The following is a 9,801-nucleotide window of genomic DNA, read 5'->3' as shown; positions in this document are numbered from 1 at the left end:
CGAGAATGCCAAGAGGTCATGAACTCTTTTGTTTTTGTTTTGGTTCATCTGCAAATGTTTATAAACAAGTACTGCTATGTGTTATTGGGTGGCTGTATAGTGCCATTTTTCACTTGTTTCTCTTGCCTTTAATAGCTCAGAAGTTCAACCAAAATCCATTTTATTCTAAATATGAAAGGTTAAAAAAGACTTTAATTAAAGCAACATTTTACATTCCTTAAAATAGCCCTCTTTACCTTTATATGCTCACATTTTTACAGGTGTTTGTGTCATGTGGAATGGTGAATACACTCTCTGTGGGAACTGCTGAAGAGTCCTCAGGTGAGTCTACTTACTTTTTTCTTTATCATGTTATTAACAGGAAGTTTGAGCCTCTAACTTCAGATTGTGAATTAAATTTAAAAAAAAAAATTAAATACATAATTTGTGCAGATGACACAAACTTAGTCTGTTCAGGTAAAAACTTTAAAGAACTATTGATTGGCATTGAAAGTGAGCTGGAAAGTCTCAAAACTTAGTTTGATGTAAATAAATTATCCCTTAATATTAAAAAAAATGTAAGTTCATGGTTTTTGGAAACCAAAAGAAATAAATGGGGAAATTACAATTAAAATCAGTAATGTTTGCATCAAAAGAGTTTTTAAAACCAAATTTCTTGGGGGTTATATTTGACAGTAGATGAACATGGAAACAAAATATTGATTACACAAAAGTTAAAATTTCAAAGTCAGTTTCAATTCTGTCAAAATCAAGATATGTTTTAAATTACAAAGCATTAAAAATAATGTATAATTCAGTTATTGTTCCTTACAAGTCTTACTTAAAAAGGAGATGTGTTTCTGTTGTTGGGGTTAAACTAAGGAATGATGCAAACATAAATATAAAAACCTGCAATTCATGTTATATCTTCAGAAAAAGGGTCTCCAAAGTTATCATTGAAAACTATAAGTGTTGATCATGTAATGATATTGTTAATGTTTCTTTCTTTGTTTATTTATTTATTTGGTAGCTTATCTTTGGTTAAATATATGGGCTAGGCTCAGATAAGCATTTTGCTTCTGCCTATGCCTTTTCAGTCACTACTTACTATAAGAGTTCTGGTTTGTTTAAAGTGTCTATTTTGTGACAAATATTGCACAATGTATGTTGACTGAATAAAAAATCCTACAAATTTTTGTTGTTCAAATTAAAGGTGAGCTCAGAGGAGGAGACAGGACACTAGATGGTGCTGTGGGATTAAAAATGTGTTTTTTAAGCAGCAAAAACTAGTAAAACTCAGCATGACATGAATAATCAAAGAACTTTATGATCAAGCAAAACAGAAAAATTGAATAAAGGATCAAGTTAAGAGTCAAAGAGAGATTAATTTGGTCTTTGTCACAACATTTTTTAACGGTGTTTGTTATGGGAACAGCAGCGAGAGTTTGACTTCATTAAATATTTAAACCCGTTCACAGCCGAGCAGCAGGGTAAATATATCCTGTCTGTGTCTGTGTGTGTTTATCGGCTCATAAAAGCTGCTAATTAAAACCGTGTGAAGCTCGTTAATGAACTGTCTTTAAACTAAACACACACACACACCACACACACACCAGACGTCTAACTGCTTAGTGGGCAGAAACGTAACTGCTGTTGGTGGTTTTGGAGAGCAAACAGAGAACAGACAAAGATTATTCAACCACGCTGCCTTTATTTATAACTCAGGGTTTAGTTCAAAATAATATTCTGATTCTTTCACCGAGAGATGATTTGATGTGTGTGTTCCTAATTTCCTCAGAGTGTGTTTTCAAGACCACAGCAGCTCAACCTCCAGGTTTTTCCACGTTGGTTCACCCAAATCAAACACTGAGCCGCCTGCAGTCTCTCAGGTGTCTGTCGGATTAATACGCCATGTCAACAAGCAGGTAAGTGTTTAGTCTGCTGGTTAATGAAGCCAAAACACCACACTCAGGAACAGGAAAGTAGAAAAGCAACGAGCTGCTGTTTCACTGAATGAATGATGCATGACTGTGTGACATTTTAAGATGCAGAGAGAAAGAAAGAAACTGTATGTAAATAGAAACACGGTGATGCATAACAATTTGAATCAGTATGCAAATACAAACATGATTAATGTGTTGGCTGTTTGACAGGGTAAACTGTGTGTATGAGGAACCGTTAATACGAGGATTATGTGTGTGTCTTTGAGGGCGGAGGTGAAGATATTCATTCTGATAATGAGGGGAGGGTTTGTGACTCATGCTGCAGATAAAGCCGAGTGAGAAATGAAATGATTTAGCAGATAATGATGCTAACGACGGGCGGGCTGACAGTGATCCATGAGCTCAAACAGAAAGAGCAGACGCTGTTTTCTGCAGGTAGAGCTGATTCTGCTAAACGCTCGTAAAATTTGCAGGGCTTAAGTTGGTCTTTTGTCTTTTTGACACCACCCAGCTGCTAAAGAGCTGATGTTTTGGCGTTAGGGTTAGGGCTAGGGTTAGGGCAGGGGTCTTAAAGTCATTCAGGAGCCACAAAATCTACTTTATCTTCGAAATAAAGACAAAAAAGTGAATACATTTGAAACATATTAGAAATCTAGTGAATAATTATCTAAACAAGAAGATTTTGTGTTTTTAAAATTGTAAATGTTATGTCCCTTTTTTTTAAATTTTCAATATTTTTGCAAATATTAAAAAAAATATATAAAGAAAGAAATATCATAGTTCATAAATTTGCAAAATTTAAGATATTTCAGTACGACTGTGATTTTTTTTCAAAAAATTAAATATAAAAAAAAAGAAAAAAAATGGCTGAAATTGAAAAAATTTGGAAATTTCAAAACTGTTCTAAAATTTCATAAATTTGCAAAAAAATATTAAAACTGTTTTTTTTAACAAATTTTCTCCATTTTAAATTATTTAAAATTTTTTGGAAAAAAAATGCAGATATTGGAAAAAAAGTGAAATTTAAAAATTTGAAAAATCTTATAAAATTTGGAATTTTGATTTCTTAATTTTTAAAAAGTCTACAAAAAATGGATTTCAAAAAATTTGCAAAAAGTTGAAAAAATAAATAAATATATAATTAGACAAATAATTAATTAAAAATAAAATAATAAATTTAAATCTGTATTTCATTAATATATTTTTGAATTTACAGGGAGGGTTAGGGTTAGTGGGCTGACTCACTCAGTGTTCAGAGTGCACCTTTGAACTTAAAGCAATGTGATGGTTGATTAACTTTCAGTTTTATGAGCCTGTGTTTGTGACAACATCCTGTTATTGAGCATTTGCTGGGAGCAGAGCAGGTGAGGACGTAAAAAGTGGAGTTCAAAGAGGAGCTCTGGACTGTGTGAGGTTTTTCCCCCTCTGCATCAGTCATAACTGCGTCCATTAAAGCCCAAGACGTCAAAGAGGGAAGGTCTCAGAGCTCCACCAAGGAGGGAAATTTCTTCTCTGACTCACATATGCAGCGTTTGTCAAATCAATTTAAGCACCGAGCTGAGTCGAAGGCGGCCTGAAAAACAACAGCGCTGCGGCGGCCAAGGAAAGAATGAGCCCCGATTGTTTGGAGGAAGAAATCAAAGAGATAAAATTCACTGAGAATTTCCCCTGGAGAGCTGAGTAATTTCTCAACAGTAAGGCCGACTTTTCCAGAGAGAGGAGGAGGTTTGGGAGAGTCGCGTTTCCCACAAGATCATTACTGGAATGTGAAAATACATCAAGTTTAAGATGATTTATTCAACCTGCTATTGAGTCTGAAAAGACCACTCCAGAGAGAGTGAAGGGCTCTGCTTCAAATCCAGTTTTCCATCATTTATCTGAGCGTTTATCCACCTCGTACCAACGTTTGCTTTGCTCTGAATGTCAGCACAGGATTTAATGTGTGTGTTTATCATTTCTGCAGGTACAGTTACATCAGATCTTACTTTCTATCCTTTCTTTAGCCACATGTGTTTAAATTTGGATCATTTTTGGTATAAATTTAGGTTCAAAATTCAGTCAGAAGTAGAGAATAAAAAGGAAACAAGTCAACAAGTTATAAAACGAAGAAATTTCTGAGCGGAGAAAGAGGAGAGTTCAACAAACCTCTGATTTTATTTTGAAAGGGGTGACAGAGTTCATGGGAAGCCACCCTCACATCACTGAGAAGTTTGTGTGTGTGAGTGTGTGTGTGTCCATCTGAAACACACACAGTTTGCACAGTCATAGACCACAGCTCATGTCAGTGTGTGTGTTTTGTGAGCGTGTGCGTGTGTGTGTGTGTGTGTGGAGGGGGCCTAATCAACCCCAGATGAGCGGAGAGGCCAGACGAGTGGAGTTGCAGAGTAAAGAGTGTGTGTGAGTGTGTGTGTGTGTGTGTGTAACAGCAGTAATAACAGTCTGAGCTGGCCGAGTTCGACCCAGGGGCCCGGCCCCCCAAAACCCAAAAGCTGGATCCGACACACTCACACTAACACACACACACGCACACACACACGCACTGACAGCTGAAGTCACCACCTGAGAATGTGTGGACGGGACACGGGGGCCAGCGCGGCACCTTTGCGTGCAAACGCAGCTCGTGGCGTGTGTGTGTGGTGGAAAAACGTCCAGATAAATTTACCTTAGCGCTGCTGCTTCAGCTCTCAGTGGAGACGTGTCGTTCTTCACGTGTTGGAGGGAATATTTACGTTTTCCCTCCATGAAAAGGAGCAGAAAGGATGTGAAGGAACAGGACGGTCGAACACGGAGCTGACGCTGATTCTCCCGCTCTGTGAAAGGCGTCCTGGCTGTTAGTGAGATGATTTAAAGATGGATGTGTTTATCCTCAGTTTCGTGTTTAACCTTTGTTGCCATGTGCGTGTGTGTGTGTGTGAGTGTGTGTGTGTGGTAGCCATATCTCAGTAAATGAAGTTAGTGAGTCAGAAATGATCCAAACCAGCAGGAATGATGCCCAAAAATCAACAAAATAATGGAGTTTTCCATTTCAGAGACGTCTCTTTTTCTGCTCCACGCTGCAGCTCTGCAGGACTGAGCTTTTCACAGACTTCATACCTGTTAGTCACCTTTAAAACACCTCTCAGAGGAGCATCAACCTGTGTGTCCGAGATGATTGAAATCGTTTTCATGCCCTGAGACGACAATGACAACGACAACACTTTGCTTTACATTTCATCTCATGGCCTACCAAAAACACCAGTTTCATTTTCCAGACTTGCATCGGGGAGTGAGTCATCAAAAATTCAGGGTTTGGAAAGGATCACCGCTGACGAAAACATTTCCCAGCATGCTCGGTTAGTCACGGCGCAGGATGATGGATTGAAAGCTCCAACAAATAAATACATGAAAACAAATCTCCACTTCCAGGTCGCCGCGGAGGTTTTTATCCAACCCTTATTTATCCAGGGGAGCGCTCGCTTCTTTCTCAACAAAGCCCTGATTGGGTTTTATTTAGCTGCCCAGTGCGACCACAGCCTCCTGCTGTCAGCTACTGGGAGCTGCCCAGTATGAAACCACACCACACCAACACAGAGGAGCAGGAAGTGTCTGAAGCTCCTCTGAGCTCAGTTATCGATGGGCAGTGAAGCGCGTGGGACGTCCGATATGTGAGGAATGAAGTGGGAGAGGAAAGTATGTAAGCCTCAAACATATTCCTCATAAATGGACTGTTTCAGAGATATTTTACTACTCTTGGCTGGAGAACAAAAGCTTGAAGGGAAAGTTATCTGAGGCGTGTCCTGGAGCGCAGATAACCACCACTTTAACGCTCTCTGATCCACTGAGGAGACGATTCCTAACTTTCCAAACTTTGAGGAAACTTGAAGAAGAAGAGGAGAGAATAATAACATGATGCACAGAAACTAGCTCCAGTCAGATCCTCCCTTTATGGTGTGTTTTATTTCCTGATCACATTCAAATTAGGAAAAGTTGGAGAAGAGGAATAAAAGCCGTAAACACGACACTTGATTCGTCTGCGTTTTCTAAAAACCACTCGCAGAGACGTTTAGTTCAGAGCAATAAACTCTGAAATGTTTGCATGTTAAAAAAGTGGGAAAAGTCCCAGTTTTCTTTCTGTTTTATCGTCCCAGCTCATGCTACAGTGATGACAGGCATCAAAACAAGGCCGTGCACAAACCACAGGAATATCTTTTTATTGACGTGCTGTAAACTCTGCAGAGACGCAGCTCAACAAACAGAGCGCTCCACCAGCAGGGAACAGATGGGCTAAATGAGCCGAGCGCCGTCTGTGTTCAATTCTGCCCCACAACATCAACGCTTCCTCCATTTTTGTTATGAAGAGTGTCAGTTTATTCAGCTGCATTCTTCGGTTTCTGTTGTTATTGAAACCTCCGTGTTTTCGCTTTGTTTTGTGGGCGAGCTCGCCGAGGGTTCATGTGGGTCGATGGGAGGCAAGTGCAGATGTTTGGGAGAATCAAGGGAAGTCAAGAAATAGAGGATGAAGCTGATTTGTGATCTCTGAGGCTGACGAGCCGACGGCTGCGTGGGCCTCAGAGCCGCCGCCAAATCATCTCTACCAGAGAAGTTTAGTGAAATCCAAGCGAGCGACTCAGACGCTGGAGAGATCTTTCCACAAATGCAAACACCTGCTTCTGCAAAAGGCAGGTAGAGGAAGAAAGCAGCAGCAACACAACAAATAACGCTCACAAAGACGTGCTCACATGAAAACACTGGCGCTTTAACGTGACAAAAACTTTCTCAGATCTGTGAGCCGTGAAGTTAAAGTTTCTATGACTAAAGTTTGTCCGAGCTCTGAGTATAACCTCCATTCTCCTCCACAGAGGCCTCCATCCTGGATCCAGGATCACCAGAGCTTCTTGTCCTCGAGGGCCACCGTCCCTTCACCAACAGGAGAGGTGAGTGAAACAGGAACACGTGAGACGAGCCGTAGTGACTCAGACGTAACCACTTTCCCCTGAGCGGGAGAAGACTTTGAATAGAAAGCTTTATTTCTATTTTAATATTTATCTGTCAGATCGTATTAACACAGCAGATTATTAAATACCACAGGTGTTTATTTTAGGATTACATGATGTGTGTCACTCTCTGGAGCCTAATCCTGTAAATAATGACGAATCAGAGGTCATGAAAACAGCTCAGAGTGACTCATCCTCTCACAGATCTGAGAACAGACGGCTCTGTAAGGTGGGTCGATTCAGCCAGAGCGGCTCGGCTGATTTTGAATTCTTTCCACGGTTCGATTCCCAAAGCTCACCAACATCTGCCTCAGATTTCCCAGAAGCCTCCTGTCCCGGATACGACCATTAACCATCGTGCCGTGTCTCCTCCGGCTGTGCCACCGCTAACCGAGCTGCAGGATGAGCAGCGGGATCGAACCCTTCCAGACCGGCCTGACACGGAAAATAAGACGAGAGCAGCAGGCCTGTAATTTCCCCTGACTCTGACCTTTAATCATATCTCCATCTCCATCCTCCATCTCCATCCTCCATCCACAAACGCTGCTAATTTGAGAGCTCATATTTCTGATCGCTTCCCGTGTTCGGTGCCATGCTCTGGATCGGGAACAGAAACCAAACCTCGGTGTGATCGTCCTGGTCTGGATCCTGACGGAGCAGAGGGTTCACGCGTTGTTCTCAGAGTTTTGGGAGTTTGTGTTTACTGCTGTGTAAAAGCCACCTCTGCATGTCGCAGTAAAACGCTGCAGCAGCCTGCGGTGGCTCAGTGGAAACTCACCGCAGCTCTGCAGCCCGCGCTGCTGCTGCTGCTGCTGCTGCTGCTGCCAAATATAAAAAGTGGTGGAGTTTAGTCATGGAGTTTGCTAATGATGAGGAACAACGGCTGCTGGCTCCTCGGCCTCCTCTGCTCAGACCTTAGCAGGAGAAAGAGACGGCTGACGTTTTCAGATCACCAAAACAAACATCTTCTCTGCAGCGTCTGTTATCCTGAAGCAGCTCCTCTGTTTAATTACAGGCCATAAATCATTTAGTGGATGTCTCAATTAACTGCCAGGCTCTATTAGCATGGAGGATCATAAAACCATTAAACTCAAACTGTCAGATCCCTCAAAACCTCCTGAAACTGAAAGAGAGCGCTCCTCGTAAAGCAAAGCCTGAGCCAGGCCGTGCAGGTCCGAGCCAAGCCGCATGAAGCCGGGGTGTATTTTAAACAAAGGCTGACTTTTAATAAGGCCAGAGGGTGGCATATCGTGGCAGATAGCTGCTGACTTGTAACGGCCGTGTTTGGCGTTAAAAACAGCGCGCTGCCATGGCAACAAGGATGCCAACTGTTCCCCCTTCGATGTGCCAGACTGCCTGGAACTGTTTGTATGCAAAGGAGGCTCGAACCAGAAGTAAATTTTAATTACAGGGAAGAAGAAGGAGGAATAAAGTCTTTATATGAGACTGTTTATGTAGCTGCAGGTAGCAGCACCAAGCGCGAGCGTTTGCACCGTCATCTGAGTCTGCTCAGGCCGAAGAGGGCACCACGTGTTGAGTCTCTCCAAGCTGTGTCAGTGTGTGTTAATTTATGATATTTTCTCTGACTTCCTGTGCAGGATGTTGAAACTCTGACTGATTTAGCGCAGAGCGGCTCTGAACCTCAAACATCCAGTGCAGAATTAAAAATCCAGCCTGTGTTTCTCGCTCTTTCTCCTCATTATTTCCGTCCAGAAGAGCCTCAGAGCGTGACAGCTCCTGTTCACAGCTGTAAAGTTGGACGTCAGGAGCCGGTTACACAACCTGAGCCGTCATGACAAGAAGTCCGATGAAAAATAACCAGAAAGTTCCAGTTTACATTTCAGCCGACAGATGTTTGGGGAGGAATATCGTGGCTCTGTGTGCGCTGAGGTTTGGTGAGTTTGGGCCTGACGTGCCGCAGCAAGTTACAGAGAGAGGACAAAACACAACGATCCATCACCTGACGTTTCTCTGCATTCAGCTCAGCCAACAATACAGAAACCCTCCAAGTTCACGACCCCGTGGAGCAGGGTTCACCTCAGTCTGCCAGCGCGTAGGAGGACACGGGGACTGAACGCTGTGGCAGTGTGACTGCAGCTAGCACAGGCTCTGAGGAGAAAGTGAACCTTCACCTGCAGATAACCGCCCACACACACACACACAGAGGCCGACACACTCAGTGTGTGTGTGTGACTGACTCTGTTTTTACCAGACGTGACAGCGCAGGGCTGGGAAACTCTCCTAAATGTCAGAGTCTCAGGGAGAGCTCTTACTTCTGACCAGCAGCTATTTGAGGGCCAAATAAACAGAGTTAAGGTTTCATGAGATGTGTTTAAACTGCTGCAGGGGCTGGATCTCCCTGAAGGACCTGGCCAATGAAACCTGCTGGAGCTGGTCCCCTTTCAGAGCCAGACAGACTCAGACAGGAGGGAAAACTTCTATTTTTATACTTTAAATACTCCACACTGAGAGGGCTGAGTGATAGAAAGCCTTCAAACCAACTGTGGGGTAAAACTCAGCTCCTAAAACACCACAGAGTCGATTTTTAAACAAGTTTAGCTCATATTTCAACTTTCATACAGAGTTAAAGTATGTGTGAGTTTTTTCTTTCTTACAGTTTAAAGAATAAAACAAAACCTTTATTTATTTGGTGAAACTGTTTATATGAGTATAATAACATACTTTATTATTATGATTATTACTTAATTCATAAAACTCAGACAAGAGACAAAAACAAAAAGTCTTTTAAGGTGGACCGGGCTGGAATGCAGTTTTCCGCTCCTCTCTGCTCTGCGGTCTCATTCATGTTTGGCCCACATTTGCTCCACCTTAAATCTCTCTTTCTTTCTGTCTCTCTCTTTCACTCACACACACACACTCACACACACACACCCGAGCTGCGTCGG

The sequence above is a fragment of the Halichoeres trimaculatus genome, unplaced genomic scaffold, assembly GCF_033239565.1.
Source record: "Halichoeres trimaculatus isolate MK-OKI-2021-1 unplaced genomic scaffold, fHalTri1.1 fHalTri1_scaffold_24, whole genome shotgun sequence".
NCBI classification, from domain to species: domain Eukaryota; kingdom Metazoa; phylum Chordata; class Actinopteri; order Labriformes; family Labridae; genus Halichoeres; species Halichoeres trimaculatus.
The sequence above is the reverse complement of the archived record's forward strand: the minus strand, read 5'-3'. Positions refer to the sequence as shown.